Raw genomic sequence first — 26,943 nt, forward strand, 5'->3', positions numbered from 1 at the left:
AATGAGCACAATGTGTCAATAGTCCCAGTGATAAAGAAAAATCGCAGTGTATGAATATGTGTTGATTTAAAAAGGCATTATAATGTAGTTGTGTGAGAAAGGTTCATTCTACCTATACTAGTGGATATAGCACCCAAGCTACTCAGTGTTAAAGTGATTTCCATGTTGGAAGATTCTGGATTTTTACAAATACCACAAACAATCTCATTAAAGAGGCTGCTGTTTGATATAACATAAGCACTTGAAATCTTTCAGCATGAAATGACTGTCTTAATTATTGAGCTTAACTGCATTGTTGTTGATGTCATAGATGACAGATTGGTATCTGGTCCAGATAAAGAGGTGCATGAGTCAAGGTTAAGGGCAGTGCTCTAAGTTATTAAGAGATCTGGGTTAAACTTAAACTAAGACAAATGTTATTTAGAAACACTAATCTCCAGAATATTGATCATAGCGTAAGTGCTACTGAAATCAAACCAGATGCAAGCAAGGTCAGAGAATAGCAGAGTTGCAAAATCCATCTTGTTTAAACTGAATTAAGACAAGCATGATTCACTTCTTTGGCAAGTTCTCAGCTGTGCTACATTCATTACGTGACTTGTGAAAGACATACCCGATAGTGTGGAAATACATGAGCCCAGGCTTTCAGAAGAATGAAAGGAACATTAACAACAGCTCTACTATCAACCTAGTAAGCCAACACTAAACCAGGTCTATATCACACAACCGAAACGTAATGTACTCGACACATATTATGTGAAGTGTAAGAAAGCAGAAACACCTAAACAACAAAATTCATCACATCGACTTACTATGGTTGACCAACAAGAATGGAATTACATTTCCTAATCATTCAATGTATGGTACTCAGGTATATCACGTATCGATTCTGTGATACAGACCCACTAAACCAACACCTGTGAGTTCTGATGTTAGTAGTATGGCCCAGTTGCAGCATTATTCCAAACGGATGACAAGTGTTACATACTGTTACCTATCATTCCAGAATGCTACACAATGGTAAATAGAGATATTTGCAGGTCACAAAAGAGTTATTCCTTGCAAGCATGTGGTCATGTGAGAGATTCTGTTGATATCTATTAGGGTTCAAGAGTTTCCAATGCCAGACTGAACGCAAACCATTGGTTTCATTAATTAATTCCTATGATATAGATGAAGTATTAGCCAGACATTAAACAATGTTAATTACACTGAAAAAATATTTAATGCAGAAGCAATCCATATGCCTAAAAAGCAGATAGTTGTTGCAAACAGGTAATCCAGAAATCCTATTCATGACCTACTATTGTTAAATACCAAAGAAGACATTCTTTTTTTTTTTTTTACTCAAAATATTTTATTTCATTTGAAAAGAAAAAAAATAAAGAATAAAAAAATCTTAATTAATTACATTTGAGAAACTGAACTAAAGAAACAATCAATTTACATTTACAAAATGCTTGAGACTAGAATATTTATAGATAACACAAGTTATGAGTAAGATTTTAAGTAACCAGTAAAATAAACTTATTTAAAATGAAAAGAGTTTCAATGAAAAAGTTTCAATAAGGGCCAATATTTTTGACCAAGGATTATTCATAATACGTTTAGGAAAATTTTTGTTCTTCTTAATTGTCATTTCTTTTATAGCAGTGTCTCTCAAGGAAGAAAGATATTCTTCAGATTGTGGAAATAAAGGATTTTTCCACTTTCTTGTAATGCATTTCCTAATGACAGCAAGAATTGTCAAGTAAAATAATGAAAGTCTTTTTTGGAGAATTTATTCCCAAGACATTAAATAATATTAGCTCTTTTGTTGAAATGAAAGAATCTGACCATAGTGTACTAAGAAAAACTTGATTTTTTTCCCAAAAATGACATAAGATAGGATGATCATAAAACATATGAGACCAATTAGCATTACAATTACATCTCCACCATTCAGATAAGAAGAGATTCTACTAAGTGCAGACGATAATGAGAGACAGACAAGTGACCACCAAGAGGATAAGAAAGGTAAACTAAGTTACCAAACATGCTCATGAGTTACAAACTGTTACCCAAAATGTTCAAAACACATGACCAAAACTGCTGCACACAAATCATATTGTGCACAAGTATTACACAGTTAGAGAGCAACTATCAAAGTTTGATGACTTGTTTTATCTGGCCAGAACAGTAGTACTCTCGTCACAACACACTCCAGTGCTGTCTCAAACTTAGAATGTTATCAAGGTCTTACAAAATTCCAAAAAAGAATCACAATGTCAGTGTGGTAGCCAAATATCAACCAAGACATTGCAGAGATTGTGTTAAATTGCAATTCTGTATTATCTGTAAATCATCTCAAAGACAAGAGCTATCATAGAGATGAAAACCATTAACTCTAACACACTTATTACAAGGACCTTGATAAAAAGATAGCTGCTGACTTGTCTGAGTTTGAAGGAAAACATTACCTCACAGCTGTGGACTTGTTCCTTCTATGACATGGCTATAATGTATGAACCAACCATGGCAAGCTAGCAAATAATAATCAGGTTCAAAAATAATTGCTAAATCACACAAGTTGTTTTCAGTAATTGCTTTTGCTTCCTGTTTTTTATGTGTGAATTTCACTGAATTTTCTGTTTAAAAAATTGCTCTTTCTCTCTTACTGTATCTATCTTGAAATTGGGTCTATATTATAACAAGGAATGATCAAATGATCGAACGTTATTATATCAAACTCAAAAGTTCGAATTCACAACACATTGAACTACCAAAATAGTGATTTTTTTTTCCCAGGGAAATAAATTGCTGTTCCCCAAAAAAAAAAAAAAAAAAAACACATTCAAACATTACACCCCCCACACCCCTCCAACTTAAATATACCAACTCTAAGATCACTCTACAGTGCCAGAAATGGCAACGTGATGGACATAGCCAAACAACTTCACTTTCTATGCCACTTCATCATTTTGCATTTTCGACATTTGAAGTTCAACCAAGACGCATTCGACAAAATGCATCTTCGGTCTTCTGATAGAAACCCTTGAAATTACCCTCAGCAAGAGTTTTCCAGCTAGTTGTTTAAGTGGTTTGTGTTAGTACTGCACTTGTGGGTCTTTTCTACTGTGTTTTTACATCAAGAAAGGACTGGTTTTATTCATCTTGTGGCAGGAGGTGTTTGCCTGGTCTGTTTGAGTTAGGAAGTAACAAAAGGACTCATAGTGTGGTCATTTAATTGGCCAGAGCCCCCATTATTTAGTTTTCTGTTTTTTCTATGTTGCTATAAATTTTGCATGTTTGTGTAGGTCAGCCGTGCCCTGTACAGTAGCAAACACCTAGAAAGCAAGTTTTTTGTCTAGAATGATCCATAAAACTGCAACCTGTAAAGCAGCAATATAGTGCAAATAGCTTGTGCGTCAGCAAGCTTAGAACAGCTAGTTAGGCCTCGAGTGGCAATACCTACAGATTTGGTAGAATTCAGTATTGTGTAAACATTATAGTTAGTAGAATTTAGCATTGTTTATCTTAATCTGCCCCAATAAAGCATGCTTATTAGTTTACACAAACAAAGCACCATTAGTAGTCTTCTAACCCCAATACACATCCTCTTGTCGCTCACAAATCAAAGGACTGGACATTATAGATATGCAATTTTCTAACTTCTCTGTAGCCAGCTTGGTAGACATGGGCATCTTGAGACAATAGAGGAATAGTCTCATTTTTAATGAAAGCTACTTAATCCTTAAAGAATCAGACACAGTATGAGAGCTATAATTATACAACGACAATGGAGTCTAAACTCGCGCATACAGTTCCACGTCAGGTTGTCAAAAACACACCCAGCTTACATAGTACACAATGCACACACAGATTAACATTTGTTGAGACACTTGAGAGCAAGCTTCCTAAACAACAAAGATCCCCTAGACCACTCACTGTCAAGGCTATGCCTCAACAAGCCCAAAGGTAGTTAGAAAAAACCTAACACCACATACACTGTCACTCTCAGTGGAGCCCCAAACTTTAAGCAAACACATTTCTCAGGACTCTCATCATTGGGAACTGCATTGTAAGACATACTGATGCCCCTCTAACCAGGCTGAATAAGGAGAAGATAATTGTTAGTTGATTATCTGAAGCCAGGATATGGCAAATCATGCAGTCACTCAAGTCATTACTCCACAGGTACCAGTATGATTCCATAATAGCCCATGTAATGACCCGAGATATACCTCCCTGGCCTATATGAAGAGAGGCATTTAGACCGTGTGTCACAGGCTGCTATGAGATTGGTATTGAGCAGCATATTACCATCACTGAGGATGATGCCACAACATGCCAAGGATGGTCTGTGGTCTGCACCTTTCCCCTCTAGGCTTTTGAATACATTTTAAACGCTTGTCTGCCCTCAGGATGCCTTTTTTAGGCAATGCCAAACTGACAAACCTATCAACATAGCAAAATCAACTCAAAAGATCATCAAAATGTCACTGCTCAATGCAAAAAGCCGAAATAAAAAAAGTTCCACTCCCTCCAAGCCCTCCTAACACTTGAGAATATAGACATCTGCACAGTTACACAGACATGGTTGAAAAAGAGGCAGACAAAGAGGCAGACAGAACCCTGCCAGTGCAAGATTTCAGTGCTTTCCACACTATTAGACCAGCAGCTGCACAGACAAGGGCTAAAGGTGGAGGTGTCTCAATATACATCAGTAACAAGCATACCTCTACCATGGTTAACCAGGATAACGTGCTGGAGTTCCTCCACATAACGTCCACCATAGACAACATACTGTACCATATCCTAGACAGTTATAAGTCACCCTTTACATCCCATGAATCTCACAATCATACACAGACCTTCTGGAGACACTTACCATCCAACCTAACATCCTACTCATCATAGACTTTAACTACCTTTCCTACACAGCCTCAAATCTACAGGCACAGAGATTCTTGGGCTTCGTAAATACAAACACCCTTGACCAAATAGGCTCCAACATAGTAGACCTTGTGCTCACAAATATAGGAGAATGCTGCACCCCTCAATGTGTCATCCTCCCTGGTAAGGTCTGACTATAAAGCTGTCTCCTTCAAAATCAAAATCAACTCCATAATACCATTAAAACTAGTATCAATTAGAAATTATTCCAAGGCAAATTGCCTGTTATTAAGTGATGGTTTGTCAAAATTCAATGCCCCTCCAAATCATTAGAACATACCAGCCTATACTGCATTGCTCATAGGAAACTCTGCACAACCACATCAATGACTGCACAGACACTGCCGTACCTACCAGAAGTAAGCCCAGAACTAGTCTCAGAAACAAACAGACCAGGTAGCATCCCATATTAAATAGAATATACAACAAAAGGAAAAAACAATTATGGAAAAATACAGGAAGGGTAATTCTCTTAATGATAAAAACTCATTCATCAAATTAAATAGACAACTAGGAGGGATAATTAGGTTAAGCTAAGCCACATTTGAAGTTAAGATATCTTCCCAGGTCATTGATAGCCATTAGGCCTTCTAAAGCTATGTCAGAAACCTTAAGGGCAGCACCCAGCAATCTGCAGAACTGGTGGTTAATTGTGTACATTCACTAAGCCTGGCAATACTGATAACCTGTAAGCATATAAATTAATTTCAGGCTTTACCCCCCTGTCACCCCCCCCAAAAAATACCCTCAGTCATAACCCTTCCACCTATAACTAGGGAGTATTTACTGGATACACTCACTAAAGCCAAGAATGTGGCCTCAATGGGCCCCGATAACATCCCAGTATGCTTCTGAATAGTCTAAAATATGACTTATCAAGACCCCTGGAGTCATTATTTAACTACAGTCATAAAACAGGTTTTATAACACATGAACAGAGGACTGCTATGGTCATCCATGTGCATAAGGAAGGACCTTCAGCTGATCCTGGAAACTATAGACCCATTAGTCTGAATAGTCACATTTACAAAGCCATGGAAAGAATCATGGAAATTATCAACAAGGACATGGGAGACCTCCAGACACTGGATCCATCCCAGTTTGGCTTTGTCAAATAAAAGTCATGCTTAATGAATCTGGTGGACTTCTTTGAAAAGGTCACTAAGGCAAAGGATGTGTAGAAAACTGTGTATACTGCCTACCTACATATGGCTAAGGCATTTGATACGATATCCACTTAAACATTGTCAACAAGCTTACATAACTACGTATAAATCCCTTAATAACATGCTGGATAGCTAGCTGCCTCACTAACAGGACCCAGGAGGTTAGAATCGGTGAAGCCAACTCCACAAACAAGCCAGTCTCCAGTGGAGTTCCCTAGAGCTCTATACTAGGCCCACTCCTCTCTGGCATCAACTTCTTGGATGTCAAAGCCAATGTCAAAGGCCTCTGGCTAACAAAGTGTGCAGATGACTGCAAACTGGGATCAGTCACTGATTTCCCTCAAGATAAGAACATCCCTTCAGGAAGGCCTAATACAGACAAAAGCTTGTTGCCAAAGCCATGGCTTTAAACTCAATAACAAGAAATACATTATAGTGTCTTTTGGGAAGTCTGCCACCCTGAGTAACTACATCAATAAATCACCCTTAAACATTGATTAACTAGACAGAAATCTGGGAACTCATGTAGATAGTAACCTAGCCTTCAATCAACATGTGTCCAAGGTAGCAAGAAAATCCTTTTATGTTGCTCAACTTATAAGCAAGGGCATAGCATCTTGGTCCAGAGAGGTCATCATACCACTGTACTTGGCCCTCATTGGGCCCATCATAGAGTATAATGCCTCCTTCAGTATGTACCTAACCAGACGCATGAAGCAAATGGAATGTCCACAAAGGTTCCTTTAAAAAAAAAAAATACAGGGACTAAACTCAATGTCCTACACTAATTGCCTCAAAGCCCTGTCCCTTTACTCAGTATCACACAGACTTCTGAGAAGTGATCTTTTCCTGGCATACAAGGCATCCCTGGACCCTGCTTTGATGAATCTTTTGCACATCTACAAAACAAACAACATCAGAACTACTAGATTAAAAGACCTAAATATTTTGCTTGCAACATAAATAGGACATGTTGGAGACACAGATATGTTTCTTAGAAAATTCCCATTCTCTGGAATAGGCTCCTCATCCCTGTCAAGCAGAGTTCCTCCCCATCTCTATTTAACTGCAACTTAAAAAAAATGAATGGATAATCAGGAATTCACCTCTGGTCTGGCTCCTATGTCTCCGATGGATAGAGGCAGTCAGTAAATCATCCCCTATAAATCAAACACAAATCAAATTTTTGGGTCACATTTGGGTAGCATAGCTATGATTTTAAGGGCCCAAGTAGTCGTTAGGTTCATAGGTTCGTAGGTGTATACTAGGTTATGCCCTATGCACACGACCACATGATAAGCAATACCTATTGAACTGATTACAGAGAATGGTACATACTTTACCTCAATAGCATTCCAACAGTTTATTAATAATTATGGGTTTGCTCATACTATGTCAAGCCCTGCATATCCCTAGGCAAATGGTGCAGCTCAGAGAGCAGTTTAAACTGCTAAACATAATAAAGCACACCGATTTTCACAGAGCTGTCATGTCACATTGAGTTACTGTACACAGTATTATGGAAGCAAGTTTTTCACAGCTAATGCTTAGAAAACAATAAGATTTAATGTTCCACACCTAGAGGTAAAGCCTGAGTGTAAACCTAAGTCATACAATTCAGATAAATAAAATGGCTAACAAACTAAAACTCTATATAAAAACAACAAACACGGCACAACCACAATCCATCCTTCAGCAAAGTCAACAAGTGCATCCAAAAACCTCATACTGAACATAGTATTACAGATAACAATTCCAATTTGCTTGAACCAAGAATAACCAGGTCCTCATCAAATAACAGTGTTACTCTTTATTAAAAAGTGTTTCAACAGCCCAATATCCAAGACAAGGGTGAAAGTTTGAAATCTACAGCATGTGATGACAGATGTGCTGTCCAGCTGAGACAACAAAGTGTGACTATTTCTGATCCTGATGTTGTGCCAAATGACTCTAATAATGATTAGAGTCATTATAATTATTTGTCCAATAGTTTTCCATCCATAGGTTCTAGTACATGCTTAACTTCTTGAACAAAGATCGGGTGGCACGATGCCAGGGTACTTCTATGGGCTAGGCTTGTAAAGACTCCAGGGCCATTAGCCCAGTACACACCTATGAATCTATACATTTGCACCAGATCTCTCAACTGTGCTACATCCACTTATTACCAGCACTATAAGTCATATAGTCAGATGAGTGTCTTTACAGTCATGCTAGTGTTGTTCACAAGTTGCTGCCACAGGAATAACTGTACTAATTGTGTTCACGAAGTTAAATATATACATTGCTAGAATCAGTCCAGAATGTGAAAAGTGTGTTACACTGGTTGTACAGATATCTGCACTTTGTCACTGTATAGAGAAGCTTATCTTTCCTTGAGACAGAGCTGCAATGACAAGTAAGTAAAATTGCCAGAGTCTGTATATACTATGAATGTGTAATACAGCCACTGCCACCCCAAGACTACTGTATAACTTAGCTATTTTAAGAATGTATGTATCCTGTAGTACATTGGATATAGAGTGATTATTAGAACTTAACTGTTAACATCTTTTCTACTGAGCTACCATTTTGCATAGAATAAAAATTACCTTTTTTATTAAAATGCTGGTGTATCTTGACATTGCTAGTACTGCTATTTGGCATTACTGGGTAACCAGAGGAGTGTATCATGATAGCTGGCCATGAAGCAGTAGCATTGGATGCACAAGTAATCACTGTTAAATTGCAAAGACATTGCCAGGTAGACACAGTGATAAATGCATATCTGCATTACACCTACATTACATGTCATTCCATTGGTGTATAAGAATTTTGACTTAGTAGCAATGTGATGAAACTGTGTCTGGCTTTCTTGGCACCATCCCACTTTGCACTTTGACCTGTAGAAGTGTGTCATATACAGATATGTTCTTCAGAGAAAACATGGTTGGCTCCAGGGTATAGTAGTTATCTCGGATGGCCAAGATACCAGCAGTAGTAAGTGATTGAATGTTGGAAAATGCACATCCAAAGATCAGAGGATGCCTAAGTCAGGTTGCAGAATGTGAAACAAAAGAAAATAATGAAAAAAAGTAGCCATTCATTTAAATAATCAGCCCTTGACTGTAGTAGAGCTTTTCAGGCAAGTAAATCTTCACTAATACAGAGTATTACAAGTAAACAGTATTGCTGATGGGCACTTGGGTTAATAGATTTAGCTCATGTTACCTTATTATTTATGAACTATAAAATTAAAATGTGGAGTCTCTAAAATGATGATTTCATTATCTCAATGACAAATGTATATTGTCACTCTGTTTGGCTGTTTTAGCAACAATTAACCAGAAAAGGAATATCTTCATTAATACTTTGACAACAGCTGAAACAAACATGTGCTTGATTTAAATATTAAATATGTCTTTAATAAGACAACTTGTTGAGATATAATGTAGTTTACACATGCTATGATGAAACAAACACAGACATGCATACACATATTTATATATAGGAAAGATAATACTTGTATGGCGGAATAACTGTTAAATCTGTAGCAGAACAACTTCAGTATAAAATGTGAAGTAGAATGGCCTTCCTAGAATCACATGACAAAATGAAGACATTTTGGTTACATTGTTTTGCACCATGCAGATTCAAATTAAACATATAATTCATTAAATTTTTCTCAAAAAAGCTATGATAAAAATTGCAAAATATGTTGACAAATGTTAATTAATTATTTTGGAACTTGCATGTCCTTAGTGAAGCACACAATAATAAGAAGCTGAATTTTTGAGCTTAATCTGAAACATAAAGTAGGAATTTGAATTTATTCTGGTATCTGTTTGCTTCCATTATAATATTATTATTTGAGTCCTATTTAAAATTGTTAGTGATACATTTATTAAATCAAATGGAAGCTATCTAACAATGTTATTTTCTACATGTTAGTATGAGCCCCGTATATCACGGTCTACAAATTATGCCATTTTCAACAGAACTACTTTAACATTTCAGAAAAATATAAAGACTCCTGTTACATCTATGTTGTCATTTTGAATAAAAAAATTTAGTAATTATCGACAACTTGCCTTTTCCTGTTATATTTTTTTCTGTAAACTTGTTGAAAAAAATAGCAATTACATTCTAGCTGATTATGGCATACACATTTTTATAGTAATATTTTTAACTGCCATCTTTTCAGTCAGCAATTATAACAAAAGTTGAATAAAACCAGTTGCTTGGAAAAACACTAAAGAAGTTAGAAATATAATGCTTTCAAAACATATAGCTGAAGATTAAAGCCTCTTTGTGACTGATGAAGACATCAGCTAAGTAAAAAGACACAATAGGCTCACACAAGAAAATGTTAAAGGTGACTCTTAAATGAGTCATTAATGGACAAAATCAATAATGCGTTAAAATGTATTTCAAAAGATCTGTGAGATTCTGCAGTATTAAGTAGAGCATGGCTTATTATGTTTTTAATTAAGAACAGGCTTTAGTCAAAAGTCTCATGTGACTATAATAACAGGCAAATATAAATCAGATAATAGCACATTTGAAAATAATAAGGGTAGTTATGCCAGTCTCTTTATTTATTTTGCGTTGTTAACATCTGATTGCACTATAAAGTTGATGTCTTAATAAAAAATATGGGTAGACTTTAAAAGATAATATATCATTGTTATTGCGAATATATGTTTACTAAAACTGGGCTCAGTAGAAAACTTAGCATTCAGAAATCTGTCTGAACTTTTATTCATTTCCAGATGTAGAATGTAGCAAAACATTATAATTTGTGCTTTAAATGGAGGACACTTGCTGCATATCTAAGCTCAGTAAACCATAAAATCTCTAAAGGAGAAAACAAGCATGTCCACTGTTGAACAAGGTACCTTAGAGGTTAATTTCCAAAGACACCATGCTTTCCAGTATGAAAATGCTTCAGGCACTCATGCCAATGTGTAAGGAGCACTCACTCAAGGTCCATCACATGTTCTCTTATTTTTGACTCATCTTGTTTTACATAAACTGCTTTCTTCCAATAACTTACTGATTAAAGATTTTCCATTTTGTATCATGCTATGTATTTTTTCTTTCTATCTGCAGAGAAAATACACGCTGAAATATTCAAACTCCTCCTCTTATCACTTGTGAAACAGCAGTGTATGTCCTTTATTGTAGAAATTCAGTAGACCCCATACAGAATTACTCTGACCTCTATGGCATGCGCTCTACACATAATTGATGTATACCTCAATAAGTTTTCAGTTCTTCTCTCAGAAATGCCCATAATAATGTTTCCAGTTTCTGTTGTCTACTAAGCCTTTTTGGTCAAATTCAAGTTTTCAGAAATTATTTCTGTATGTCTCCTGTCTATTGGCTGCCTGTTAAGTGTAGGTTACTGTCTTAGACACCAGTCCTTTAACTGAATTTGTCATAAGTGAAAATATATCATAATCAAAAATTCATGACAACATACGCCTTTGTTATACTTTAAGTACGATCTCATCAGTCCTCATAATATGATGTTCTGTGTTTATCTGTTTTTGTACGTAATAAAAAATGCTGAAGAGGACTTGTTGAATATTGAGAATATCTCAGTTAATGCTTTCCACCATCATATAACCATAGCTATCAATAAACAGTGCTACCAATTTATTTTAAAAATTTAAATTGTGCAAATAAATACTCAGCACAAATGCATTTTACATAAATACCATTTTCTGTAAACAAAGCTTCATAAACAGACTTTTAAGCTTTAGTTGCTATGTAGAGGGAAAACAACAAAAAGTTAATATCAGACCACAAATGTTCATAGACTACAGCAACATTTCTACTTGAACAAGTACCTTTTTAGTAATTTCTTAAATGTTTTAGCAGTGCATGAAACTAAATCAATTTATCAATAACCATTAGATCATGCACCAATAAAAATTAAGATGAACATATAGGGTAATGAAGTAAAAAATAGACAATGCACTTTTCTACTTATCTGTTCAAAAGAGAGGAATTTAAGGAATAGTTAGTGGAAATGATTCAACAGTTATTAGTAAAGACAGAACATTCTTCAAAAGGGATAGCAAGTGAGTGAGTGGGCCAAACTGAAAATACAATTTAAAAACATGGTAGAAATAGGAGACAGAATGAGATAACGGAAAGAACTAAAATTAATTTACAGTGGATGACAAATGTTAGAGTACTGAAGAATAAGGAGAGTCAAGCAAAACAAAAAGGTGAGCAACAGCAAGAGTGCTAAAGAGAAACTAATAGAGTATTTCAATAATATGCACGGATTTGGAATGCTTGTGGTTATGCAACTATTTCTTGTTAATAACTCCAGAGAACAAAAATGTTTAGGAGAATGACTTAAGCAACAGAAAGTAGAATGAGTTTTCACCATTCTTTGGAAGTTTATGACAAGAAAATGATCAGAGCATCTATAGAGGTTGTGATGATATGAGGTAGTGCCATCTGCTCCAGGTAGAGTAGGGCAGTGCATGTGTAACATATGCCAGCATAGCTAGCTCGAGTTTTGTAAAGAATTTTATGTCATTTGACCATGCCACTGATTTGTACAGATGCTTGTGTTACAAATGTATTTGTAAAATTGCTTGTGTTAAATTTGCATCAACAGTGGGTTTTGCTGGACAGAAAAATATATACATGCATGTCAGACAGTATTATTATTATAACTGATTAAATGTATATGCTTTCACAGAGAATTCTGGAAGGGAAGAGGCTAATCCCAGTCCAGCTAATACTGAAAAATAGGTTGAAAATTTAATGGGTTGGTTTAGGCATTAAAGATTTTATCTTTCAGGTCTGACTGCAGCCAGAGACAAAAATGTCTTAGAAAACCAGAACTAGGAATCTTAATATATTGTCCTTACAGGTGAACTAATTGCTACCGTGGAAGGGTGGAATTTTTTGAAATTGTTTTATAGCTTTCAGATGCTGCAACAGATCTTAGCAAAGCTCTAGTTATGTATTGTATGAGAGTCAGGTGACAAGATGTGATGTCATTCTATAACCAGCACTGAAATTATATTTTTTAGATATTAGTCAGAGATATTCAAGACCTCTCACAGCAGCACTTTGTTTATTGAAACCTGACAGGAAAGATCTCTCACATATATCTCACACAACCACACACCTCATCTTGCCTTGCTGTAGTAGGCAACTCAAATCTCATCACCTTGCCTTATTGTAGCAAGTAACTTAACTAGGGAACAGTAATTCTTTAGTCAGTCAGGAAAATATAGTGAGATAAGTATAGTTTTTCTAATCTGTGTGAATCTATCCAACTGTGTTATGTTTTATAGCTCCTGTGATTGAACCTCTGGTGTTTATTGTAACTAGATATTCAGTATTCTCATGTTTTCTTATTATTTATTATTAAATATTTATATACCTTTCATAGTGGTTGGTCTTTTAGAGAATACTTTTAACATCTTAAGAGTACTTAGGCTTATTTTAGTGACACTGTAGCTACTCCTGAAAGTATTGCTGCATTGGTCATCTCTATAGTATAATTGGGTACCCTTGTAAGAGTCTTAGAGTTGCTGACTGGTGGTAGCTTAATTACCTCATAGTCTGAGCAAAGGGGACACATCTGGCAAATCTGTACCAGTCATTCCCGCGCGTGTGTGTGTGTGTGTGTGTGTGTGTGTGTGTGTGTGTGTGTGTGTGTGTGAATCAAATATCCAAGAGTGTGTGTCAGCTACTTGGAACAGGGACACAGAGCTCTAAAGTAGTCAGTATGGAGTCTTATTTGAGGCTTGGAGTGAGAAAGAAAGGGAAATTGTGCTTGGTGCAGAGAGCTGCATCTGAAAATACTGTATGTATCCATTTTTGTTACTAGTGGCCGTCCTCACTGGTGTCGGTGCTGAGGATTGTGACTCCTTGATTACTGGCCCAGAGTAGGGACCATCACATATTGGTGGCAGCTGGGTTGGATATTAATTGATCTTCAGTAGCCTGTAGGCAGTTGTCACTGAAGGTGTATGCACTTTCAGCAGCCACAAGGTAGACATACAGAGTTGCATTTTCACAACAGTTTTATTTACTTTTCTTAGTATAGTTTAGTCAGGGAAAGCAAGCAAAGATGTCAGCAGAGGATTATGGCAAGCTGACAAACACACAGTTGACCAAGGAGTGCAAAGTCAAAGGACTGATGCATGCTGACCTGACTAAAGAGGAAATGATTTAAGCCTTAATCAGAGCTGCAAAACAGACAAGCAACCCAGAAGACATCCGGTCTCATGATGGGGATGTGCAGCCTTCAGAAACAGGACAGTTCACCTTTTCCCCCGAGGACTTAAAAACCCATCTGGAGCTAAAGAGACTTGAACTGGAGGCCAAACATTTGGAATTAGAATCAGCAGAGAGACTGACTGACAGAGGTGCCAATTTCATGTCAGACCTGCTGGCTTGTCTGTGGAAGTGCTGTGGGGTGAAGCACCTAAAGACCACCCCTACCACCCCCAAACTAATGGTCTTGTAGAGAGGTTAAACTCTACAATAAAGACCATGCTACAGGCATTTGAAAACCAGTTTAAGAGAGAGTGGAACAAATATTTGCCCCATCTGCTGTTTGCATACAGAGAGGTACTCCAGGAATCCACAGTTTTTTCACTATTTGAGTTGCTGTATGGGCATAGAGTGTAGGGACCTCTAGATTTGATTCACAATGATTGAGAGGGTGAGTGTGAATCCCACAAGGAGTCTGTGGTAGCATATGTACTAAACGTCTGGACAAGGCTTTGGGAGCTCATGGGCTTGGCCCAACTGCAGAAAAGGGTCTGGCATGACAGGAATGCTCGAGCCTGAGATTATGCTGGGGTACATCAGGTTATGTTGCTCACTCCTCTCAGATACAATAAGCTGCAAGCAGCTTGGGAGGGACCCAAGATCGAAGAGGTAAGGAAGGTCAGTGATGTTAATTACATGGTAAACCTGATAGGCAGGAGGCTGTGGCACAAACTGTACCATGTTAACATGATGAAGCCTTACCATGAAAGGGAGGCCCTAGTGCTGAATATTTGCAGTGAAAGGCAGGAGGAGTCTGAAGGGGTTCTCACTGATGCTTGGACTGACACCTCAGTGGAAGGGGTAGAATGTCCCAGTGGCTATCTCCTAATCAGGTTCAAGAAATCAATGCAGTGCTGCAGGAGTTTGGAGACATGTTCACTGGGAAACCTTAGTGCACCCACCTGTTGCAGCACCATGCAGATACAGGACCCCAAAGGTCTATCAAGCAGGTCCCTTACAGGGTGCCTGAGCAAGTCAGATAGACTCTGAGGGAGGAGATACAGGAAATGTTGGAACTGGGGGTAATCCAGGAGTTCAGCAATCCCTGGGCCTCCCCACTGGTGCTAGTACCAAAGAAAGATGGCAACACCAGGTTCTGTGTGGACTACAGAAAACTAAACAGTCACACAGAGTCAGATGCTTACCCCATGCCTAGAACAGATGAAGCCTTACAGCAGCTGGGTGGGGCTAAGTATTTGATGACTACTGATCTGAGCAATGGCTACTGGCAGGTGCCCCTGATTCCCACTGCTAGAGAGAGAGGTCAGCCTTTATGACTCTTTTCGGATTACAGGAGTTCACAAAACTGTCCTTGGGGATGAATACTACCTCAGCAACATTCCAGAGACTGGTAGATCACATCCTAGCAGGCACAGGAGATTATGGCTTTGCTTACCTGGGTGATATTGCTATCTACAGCCATTCCTGGCAAGAGCACCTTCTACATGTCAGGGAGGTCCTGGGAAGACTGCTATGGGCAAGGTTGACCATTAAATCCAGGGTTGACCATTAAGTCCAGTAAGTGTCAGGTGAGTATGGCAGAGGTCTTCTACCTGGGACATAGAGTGGGGAGTGGTAGGATCAAGCCAGAACCTGCCAAGTGGAAGCTGTCCCTGAATGGCCTGCCTCTGTTACAAAAAAGCAGGTGAGGGAATTTTTGGGGACAGCAGGGTACTATAGAAAGTTTGTTCCCATTTATAGTACAACAGCTGCTCCCCTCACAGACCTGATGGTCAAAAACAGGCCAGATAAGGTAGTGTGAACTCCAGCCTGTGAACAGACATTCCAAAAGCTTAAAGAGGCTTTGGTAGGAACCCCCTGTGTTAACCCGTCCAGATTATAGCACAGATGTTCTTGTGCAGGTGGAAGCTTTAAACCATGGGGTGGGGGCTGTACTCAGCGAGGTTTCCTCAGAGGGAGAAGAGTACCTAGTTGTATATATCAGCTGCAAACTTCAACCAAGAGAGAAATGTTATGCAGCTGTTGAAAAAGTATGCCTAGCCATAATATGGGCACTGCAGAAAATTCAACCCTACCTGTATGGAAGGAAATTCACTGTGGTTACAGACCACAATCCCTTAATATGGCTATATTGTGCCAGCCAACAAAATGCCAAGTTATTAAGGTAGACTCTAGGGTTGCATGCATATGACATGACAGTGCAGCACCATAGGAGGGTCAGCAATGCCAATGCAGATGGGCTGTCAAGACAGGCAATAGGATATAGTGTTCCTAAACAGACCCATTTCTCTCAAGTAACATTTTCCAGGGTCACTTAAAAAACTAGCTTGAGTCTTCAAAGGGGATAGAGATATGATGATATGAGGTAGTGCCCTCTGTGCCAAGGAAAGTAAGAGGACTGCATGTGCAACATATTCCATCATAGCTAGCTAGAGTTTTCTAAAGAATTTATGTCATTTGGCTGTCGCACTGATTTGTACTGTACAGATGCTTGTGTTAAAAATGTATTTGTAAATTTGCTTGTGTTAAAAAAGCATTAACAGTGAGTCCTGCTGGACAGAAAAATATATACATGTAGGTCAGACAGATTAAATTTAGGTTTACTATTGGCATTTTGAATCCACTTTGGTTGTCCATTTAGAATGTCAACCCAAAATGCTGAATCCGAAATGCCGAAAAGTAAACTAAAGCGATAATGAATACATCAAAAACAGTGGTCTGATGTATTCGACATAGCAGGAGGTGATGTCACTCACCTCCTGCTATGCACATTAACATACCATTAAACTCTACAGTCAACGGTACATTAATTCTACTATTTTGTAGGGAGGCTATGCCCCCTGCACCCCCATGTGGGGGGTTGTGCTCCCCACACCCCCTACACATTAAATATACCAACTCCAACTACATTGAGAAAATGGGGTAATTCCCTGTTCCTCAATGAACCATGATTTCCCTGCAAAGTTTTTAACCCAAATGCTCGAATTACACTACCCATTCGCTGTGGTGTAGTTGATACATTTTGGTTCAACATTCTTCCGACTTTAAAACTGCAAGTCAACAACATGCCAGTCGACTGATGCAGTTTCAAGGTTTTCAGTGTAAACCTTAAATTTATATATTTTCACAGAGAATTCTAAAAGGGAAGAGGTTAAACTCAGTCCAGCTAATTTTGAAAAAATGGGTTGAAAATAAAATAGGTTGGTTTAGGCCATGAAGATTTTATTTTTCAGATCTGATTGCAACCAGAGTCAAAATGACTGGAAAACCAGGATTATCTTACTGTATTGCCCTTAGACATAAACTAATTGCTACCCTGAAAGGGTGGAAGTTTTTGAAATAATTTTATAGCTTTCAGATGCTGCAACACATCTTAGCAAAGCTCTGGGTGTGTATTGTATCAGAGTCAGGTGACCAGATATGATGCCATTCTATAACAAGCACTAAAATGATTTTTTTTAGATATTAGTGAGAGATATTCCAGTACTCTCACAGCAGCACTTTGTTTTTCAGAACCTTACAGGAAAGATCTCCTACAGATATCTCAAACAAGCACACACCTCATCTTGCCTTATTGTAGTAAGCAACTCAACACCCATCATCTTTATTTTATTTATTGACATTTGTTGAACAGGAAAGTCCAACTGGGTCAGAAAGCCATTTTCAGTGGAGGCCCCGGGAGAAGTGCTCCACATAAAATATATAAAACATTTAAGAATCTCAATGACAACACCCAGATCTGCTCTGAGTTACAGCACAACGGCACAAAAATTACAGAACCAACCGATAGTGCCAACATCCTGACAGATAGGTTCAGTGCTAACTTTACCCCCCCACCCCATAAAGGGCCCATATCTATGCAGGAAGAATGCAGAGTCCCTGTAATCACAACTACGCAGGTAAAAGCTGCACTCTCTAAAGCCAAAGACACAGCATCCATGGGACCGGACAACATCCCAGGCTGCATTTTACACGAACTTCAGAACAAACTGGCTCCCCACCTAAGCACCATGTTCAATCATAGCCTCACATCAGGCTTTGTGCCCACTGAATGGTGTACAGCAACAGTTATCCCACTCCACAAAGGGGGAGCCACCACTGATCCTGGGAACTATCGCCCTATTAGCTTGATGAGCCTGGTCTGCAAGGCCATGGAATGTATCATCATGGAACTCAAACAAAGATGCTGGTAACCTCCAAACTCTGGCTCCCACCCAGTTTGGGTTTGTGAAAGGCAGATCATGCCTCCTGAACCTGATCAACTTCTTTGAGGCAGTCATCAAAGCTGTAGATGAGGGTAAGGTGGTTCACACAGCCTATCTTGACCTCGCCAAGGCTTTCAACATCATCCCCCATTCTGGAATTATAGCTAAACTCACTAAACTAGGTATAAATCCCTACATCACAAGATGGGTTGCCAAATGGCTCACTGACAGAACCCACACTGTAAAAGTTGCACACTCCAAATCTGACCTCAAACCAGTGACAAGTGGAGTACCACAGGGTTCAGTCCTGGGACCTCTCCTGTTTGGTATCTACTTCTTTGAAGTACAGGCTAACACAGAAGGTCTCTGGCTAGTGATGTTCGCAGGTGACTGCAAACTAGGAACCATAGTCGAGTCCCCAAATGATGTGGAAATCCTACAGAAGGACCTCGCTGAGACAGATGCCTGGTGTCAGAGCCAGGGCCTCAAGCTCAGTGCCAAAACGTGCATTGTCATCCCCTTTGGTAAAAACTCTGTACCCATGAACTACTACATAGACAGTCTACTTAACACTGAATGTGTGATAAGAGACCTTGGGACCCAGGTGGACAGTAGTCTGTCCTTTGATAGTCACATCGCCACAGTAGTCAGGAAGTCCTTCTACGTGGCACACCTCATCATAAAAGGGTTCTCATCCAGGAAAAAAAGAGGTCATTGCTCCCCTCTACTCGACACTCATTAGACCCATTATAGAGTACAATGCCCCTTTTGGAATGTACCTCACACGACATCTGCAGCAGGTGTAAAGGCCGCAGAAGTACCTCACAAAGAGGATTACTGGCCTCAAACAGATGCCCTACACTGACCATCTCAAAAAACTCCAGCTTTACTCCGTAGCATATCTCCTACTCCAAGGTGATCTCTGCCTAACTTATAAAGCTATGTCAAACCCAGAGCTGTTGGACATGCTACACCTAAAGAAATCCCAATCCCTCTGAGCTACACGGTCTAGGGACCCAAACCTTGTCACCACAATAAACAGGACATGCTGGAGGGATAGATTCCTGTCCCAGAGACTTCCCATACTCTGGAACAGGCTACCCATCTATGTCAAGCAAAGTTCTTCATTAGCATTCTTCAAGAAAAAACTTGATGAGTGGATGGGAAATAGAAAATACACCCCGGGGATCACTTCTGTGTCTCTGCTCAACAGTGGCACAGGAAAATAACTTTTTTGGGTGGTGTAAGCCAGGGAACTTTGTTGGGTAGGCTTATGTAGGCCCGCGGGCCAATAGCCTAGTACCTACCTATGAACCTATGAACAACTGACAGGTAATTGTACATATTGATTTCTATTTAGATACAGATAAATATTGTTTAGCTAAATAGATATATTCTAACACAAAAATGTACTTGCTTGGTATGATTGATTGCCTTGATGTAGTAAATAACTTAACTAGGGAACAGTAATTCTTTATTCAGTCAGGAAAATATAGTGTGATTAGCCAAGTACTGTTTTTCTGCATCTGTGTGACTCTATCCAACTTTGTTATTTTTTATATGTCCTGTGATTGAAACCCTGGTGTTTATTGTAACTTGATATTCCGTATTGTCATGATTTCTATTTTATTTATTATTAAATATTTCTATACCTTTCACTGTGGCTGGTCTTTTAGAGAATACTTTTAACATCTTAAGAGGACTTATGTTTATTTTAGTGACACTGTAGCCACTCCTAAAAGCCTTGCTGCATTAGTCAGATTATACCATTTGTACATTTGTATTAGTATTCATTTTGCTCAGTATAATTGGGTACCATTGTAAGAGCCTTAGAGTAGCTGACTGGTGGCAGCATAATTACTTCATAGTCTGGGTAGAGAGGTCACAGCTGGTAAGTGTGTGTGTGTGTGTGTGTGTGTGTGTGTGTGTGTGTGTGTGTGTGTGTGTGTGTGTGTGTGTGTGTGTGTGTGTGTGTGTGTGTGTGTGTGTGTGTGTGTGTGTGTGTGTGTGTGTGTGTGTGTGTGTGTGTGTGTGTGTGTGTGTGTGTGTGTGTGTGTGTGTGTGTGTAAATCAAATATCCAAGTGTGTGTGTCAGCTACTCGGAACAGGGACACAGAGCACCAAAGTGGCAGTGTGGAGTCTTTTTTTGGACCTGGAGAGAGAAAGAGAGTCCAGCCCCAGGTTTGGTGTGTGGTCTCAAGGGAAATTGTGCTTGGTGCAGAGAAATGCAGTTGAAAATACTGTTTGTATCTATCTTTGCTCCTAGTGGCCATTCCTCACCAGTGTCAGTCGTGAGGATTGAGGCTCCTTGATTACTGGCCCAGAGTAGATACCATCACAGAGATATTAGAGATATTTCAGAAATATTATTAAATTGTACAAATTAGAGTAATTAGAGTAATGTGGAAATGAAGAAAAGACACAAATGAAAATATTTATGGAAGACTTTATTATGCCAAGGATGGAGGAAGATGATGCTCAGTAAATAACAGCTACAATAGGAAGAAATGAGATAACAATGATGATATGCAACTAACCAACAGGGATGCCACCAAGAGCAGATAGTATTTCTGTGGAAGACTGGAAGCTGGAAAAGTGATAATTATCTTGGAAGGTTTTCTTTAATGATATTTTAAAAAAGGGAGAAGTACCAGTATCTTGTAAAAAATCTGTGGTGGTCTTATTACCTAAATATGACAAAGACTCCTCAGACCCAATTTTGTTTAGACCCACTGCAATTTTAAATCATGATTTTAAAGTGTTTATGTCTGTACTAGCCAAGTGAATGGCAAAGTTGTTGCCAAAACTGATAGATATGGGTAAATGTGGTTGTAGAGGCAAGAAACATTTGAAAACATAAATATAAGAATGATGAGCCAGGGAAAAAAAAGTGTGTAAGGAAATACTACTATTGTCATAGGTTCATAGGTAGGTATTAGGCTATTGGCCCTAAGGTCTATATAAGCCTAGCCAAAAGGTACCCTGGCTTTCACCACCCAAGACAATTATTTTCCTGTGCCACTGTCGAGCAGAGCCACAGAAGTGATCCCCGGGGTGAATTTCCTATCTCCCATCCAATCATCAAGAGTTTTCTTGAAGAGTGCTAATGAGGAGCTTTGTTTGATACAGATAGGTAGTTTGTTCCAGAGTATGGGAAGTCTCTGGGACAGGAATCTATCCCGCCAGCATGTTTTGTTTATTGTGGTGACAAGATTTAGGTCCCTAGAGTGTGTAGCTCATAGGGGTTGGTATTTCTTTAAGTGGAGCATGTCCAAAAGCTCTGCATTTGACATAGCTTTGTGTCTTAGGCAGAAATCACCTCTGAGTAGGCAATATGCGACGGAGTAAAGCTGCAGTTTTTTGAGACGGTCTGTGTAGGGCATCTGTTTGAGGCCAGTAATCCTCTTTGTGAGGTATTTCTGCAGCCTTTCCAGTTGTTGTAGATGTCTTGTGAGGTACATACCAAAAGGGATGTTGTACTCTATAATGGGCCTAATGAGTGATGAGTAGAGGGGAACAATGACCTCTTTTTTCCTGGATGAGAAAGCTTTTGTGATGAGGTGTGCCACGTAGAAGGATTTCCTGACTACTGTGGCAATGTGATTATCAAAGGAGAGACTACTGTCCACCTGTGTCCCAAGGTCTCTTATCACACTTTCTGTGTTAAGTAGACTACCACCTATGTGGTAGTTCATGGGTACAGAGATTTTACCAAAAGGGATGACAATGCACCTTTTGGCATTGAGCTTGAGACCATGGCTTTGACACCAGGCATCTGTCTCACTGAGGCCCTTTTGTAGGATGTCCACATCTTTTGGAGTTTTGATTATGGCTCCTAGTTTGCAGTCATCTGAGAACTTCATTAGCCAAAGACCTTCTGTGTTAGCCGTTACTTCAGAGAAATAGATACCAAACAGGAGAGGACCCAGGACTGAACCCTGTGGTACTCCACTTGTCACTGGTCTGAAGTTGGATTTGGAGTCTGCTACTTTCACAGTGTGGATTCTGTCAGTGAGCCAGTTGGCAACTCATCTTGTGACATAGGGATTTATACCTAGTTTAGTGAGTTTATCTATAATTCCAGAGTGAGGGATGGTGTTGAATGCCTTGGCGAGATCTAGATAGGCTGTGTGAACCACCTTACCCTCATCTACGGCTTTGATGACTGCTTCAAAGAAGTCTATCAGGTTTAGGAGACATGATCTGCCTTTTACAAACCTGAACTGGGTGGGGTCCTGAGTTTGGAGATTACCAATGTCATTGTTTACACATTCCATGATGATACGTTCCATAGCCTTGCAGACCAGGCTCGTCAGGCTAATGGTGTGGTAGTTTCCGGGTTCCGTGGTGACTCCCCCTTTGTGGAGTGGGATAACCCTCGCTGTGCACCATTCAGTGGCCACATAGCCTGAGGTGAGGCTATGATCAAAAATGGTACTTAGGTGGGGTGCCAGTTTGTTCTGTAGTTTATGTAGAACACAGCCTGGGATGTTGTCAGGTCCCATGGATGCTGTGTTCTTGGCTTTGGAGAGTGTGTTTTTTACCTGTGCAGCCATGATTACAGGAACTTTGCATTCTTCTGGTATAGAGATGGGCCCTTTAGGGGATGAGAGGGGGATAAAGTTAGCACTGAACCTATCTTCCAGGATGCTGGCAATATCAGTTGGTTCTGTATATTTAATGCCATTGTGCTGTAACTCAGAGCAGATTTGAGTGTTGCCATTAAGATTCTTGACATAGCTATAGAATGCTTTGTGGTTGTCTTTAGAGTCAGTGGCGATTTTGTTTTCGTAACTAGCTTTGGAGGATTTTATGAGGGATCTTAGCTTCTTACTGAGGCTGAACAAGGATTTTCTCCAAACTTGGGATTTTACTCTTTTTTGCAACAGTTTCTTTCTTCTGTTGTAGAGTTTGTTTATGGCAGGGGACCACCAGATTGCCTTCCTTTTTTTGGAGGACAGCATCTTGGTTCTGTTAGGGATTGCATGATCCATGCACTCATGTAAGTGCTTATAAAGTGCATTTGTGTAGGATTCAGCAGTCATACCTCTATTGTCCATCAGCATGGGTGTTGTGAAGTTTGCCACTTCTGTCTTAAGAAGCATGAAGTTGGCTTTGGAGAAGTTTTTTACGGTGGTTTCCCTAATGGGTGGTGGGGAGGGATGTGGATGACTAGGGTGATTAGCTTGTGGTCAGATCTGACCAACGAGGAATTGACCTCTGGTGTGGAGCATCTGTTGCCCATGTTGGTAATAACCAGGTCTAGGATATTGCTGCCCCTGGTGGGGGTGTGGATAAGTTGAGCTAAGGCATTGGAATTTATGAATTCCAGAAAACGTTGAGCACTAGAGTTGGTACATGCGTAGTTTTCCCAGCTAATGGTGGGGTAGTTGAAATCGCCTGTTATTAGGGTGTTAGGTTGTACCATAATATTTTCCAGTGTAACAAGAAATGAGGAGTGGGAATCCTGGGACATGCTAGGGGATCTGTAGCAAGCTACAATTTGGATTGCGGTCTTGCCCAGAGTTAGTTGCACTTTGATAATCTCGGATGCATTATGCTGAGCAACTAGCTTGGAGGTGTGGATATCTTTAATGAATATGGACATTCCTCCGCCTTTAGTGTTTTGGTCCAGGTTAGGTGGCCGAAAGGTGTGGTATGAATTATAGCCTGGTAATGCAGGGGTACTCTGGAGCCTTGAACCAGGTCTCTGTCACTGCACAGATGTCGATGTTCTTCATTTTACGGAGTGCCTCAAGTGAGTGCATTTTGAGGTTTAGACTTCTGGCATTGAGTAGCAATACCCTCAGATTCTGCTTGCTTGTACCCGTTACAGTGGTGAATTTGTCATTTGAACCTTGCCTAAAAAAAGGCACTATGGGGTGGCTAGAGCCTTAGCCAGTATCCAGAATCCCAAGGGCAACAGGTGCAAGCCATCTCTGGCAAAGCATTGTGGTTTGTCGATCATGTCATCCCAGGCAGACAGATACTGGATCCCCTTAGAATGACACCAGAAGCTTAGCCAATCATTGAAGTCAGTGAGTCTTGATACAGAGGGACCATTCAAATGAGTCAGCAGGTATTTTATGCGTAGGTCAATGGTAGCGTGCATGTTAGTTAACAATGAGGTTATATGTAGGGTCAGATGCAATATTTAAGGAGGGAGGGCTTTTCTCTGACAGGCTGTATTTGAACAGAAGAACCAGGGACTCCAAGAGTGATTGGTAAAGGGAAGATAGGTTATCTTTCTATAGTACAGCTTGTTGTCTGTCACTTAGATAAGATAAGAATGAAACCAGCTAATTGCTAGGTTATCTATAGAGAATGTTTTTGTGTCCCTAAGAGTAGCTGGTGGTTTACCATGTCGAATGCCTTGGAAATGTCTAGGAAGAGGGCTGAAGAGAGCTTGTTGTTATTATGGTTTTGGTTTATTGTGTGAGAGAAGGAAAGAAGGGCTGAGGTTGTACTATGGCAAGGTCTAATTCCATGCTGGGAGGGGGCTAGGAGATTGTTCTGATTAAGATAGGCTAGGAATTGTTTATGGATACATTTTTCCATACTTTTAGCCAAGGGTGACAGGATGGCTATAGGCCTGTAATTTGAGAGTTCAGTGGAATTTCCCCCTTTATGGAGAGGAATAATGCGGGAGATTTTCCAGATGGAAATCCTCTAGACGTTGCAGTTCCTCTTCTTCCTTGTCTCAGGAAGGAATTACTCTGGTGGATTCAGCAGTTGTCTCTGAATCTAGGGCTCCCTTTTCATCACCCCTTTTCCTCTCAGGTACTGTTCACAGACATGTCAGATGTGGGATTGGGAGCAGCTTTTGGCTCCCTGAAGGTACAGGGAGTGTGGTTGCCTCGTCAGCAGAAGGAGCACATCAACATCAAAGAGATGAGCGCCCATTTGCTGGCTCTTCAGGCCTTTTGTCCTTTTTTCTCTCCGGGGCCTCTCAAGATATTCACAGACAATACAACAGTTATGTGGTATATCAACAAACAGGGGGAAAAGATCTTACCTTCATTGCTGGTTGGCACTTCTGCTATGGGATCTGGCTTTCAAGTATCAAGTGACTCTTCACTCAGTTTATATTCCTTCAGATCAGTACATTTCCACTTATAACAGAGGTCTGGAAAGAAAAGCTCCAGAGAAATACAATTGTCCACATATTTACAATACAGTACATAATTCCTATCAATTACAACAGAATATATAGTTCCTAAATTATAGGTTTGAACAATAACAGTGTAATATATACATGTCCAATACAAGACGGAAGTTGTAGATTTAGATAAAGGCAGAATTTACAGCAGTAAATAAAGTCAAGGAAGCATTATACATTTTTATTTGTAGAAGAGGTCTGCCAGTTTATACAGGGATAGTTGGATTCCTCTAGAAAGAGTATGTTTGGATTAATGGAGATGGATTATAGTTTATGAAGATGTGTTTCATGGTTTGCAGGTGTCATAGAAGGGGTTCTGCAGTGGGCCAGGATGTAATCCTAGTTCTTGTTTATTGATTATAAGGTATGGAGGGGTTTGTTGTCATTGTCTTGGTTTACTATGCTAGAGGTGGTGGTGTTTCAGATAAAGATAGGGATTACTGATATCTACACTTGCAGACCTAAGTGACTGGTGGGCAAAAAAAAAAAAAAAGCAGGTAATAGGGAATGCTGACACTCTTCTTGAACCAAAGTTCATTGACAAAATAAATATATCTATATTTTCCAGAAAAATGAAGGCTAAAAGGGAGTGTGTGTTCTTATTTAAACTTCCGGTGTCGATAAGTGCTACATTAATACTTGCCAAATTTGAATTTGAATTACTAAGTTGGTAGACTGAGTGTATTGGCATTGTCAATAAAGGTGTTATAGGATGGTAAACTTATTAGCCAGTATGTAAAATCCTTGAGGAGATAATTGCAAGCTATCAAAAAAGTAATATCTAAAGCAGACACAGTACTGAAGATGTATAACTTATACAGTTTATTCAAGCACCAAAATAGTTAAACCACATATAAGACATGCATTTTCAAAGATAGCTTCCTCATAACCTGGGCGTGCTTTAATGATTTTGATGCTTGAATAAACTGTTGTTTATCTTCAGCATGGTCTCCACTTTATATATTACTTTTTTCTATATTCTTTGATTGCTTCTGAAATGGAGTTTTACCTGCTGATTTTACTTTTAAATGATCCTAATTTCCAGCCGTCTCTCTCCAGGTTGACACAAATTGAGCCCCTTATAAGGACATCAATGAATTAGCCAATTAATAAAGTCATATTTTGCTAATATTATGAAATCATTCTGAATGATGGTAGGACACTGTTCAAGGTTAGTTTGTTTCTATGCTTACAGCTTTACTTACTGTGCTCCATCTTGTCC

Source organism: Protopterus annectens, chromosome 14.part0, assembly GCF_019279795.1.
Source record: "Protopterus annectens isolate FY-2018-M chromosome 14.part0, PAN1.0, whole genome shotgun sequence".
Classification (NCBI taxonomy): domain Eukaryota; kingdom Metazoa; phylum Chordata; order Ceratodontiformes; family Protopteridae; genus Protopterus; species Protopterus annectens.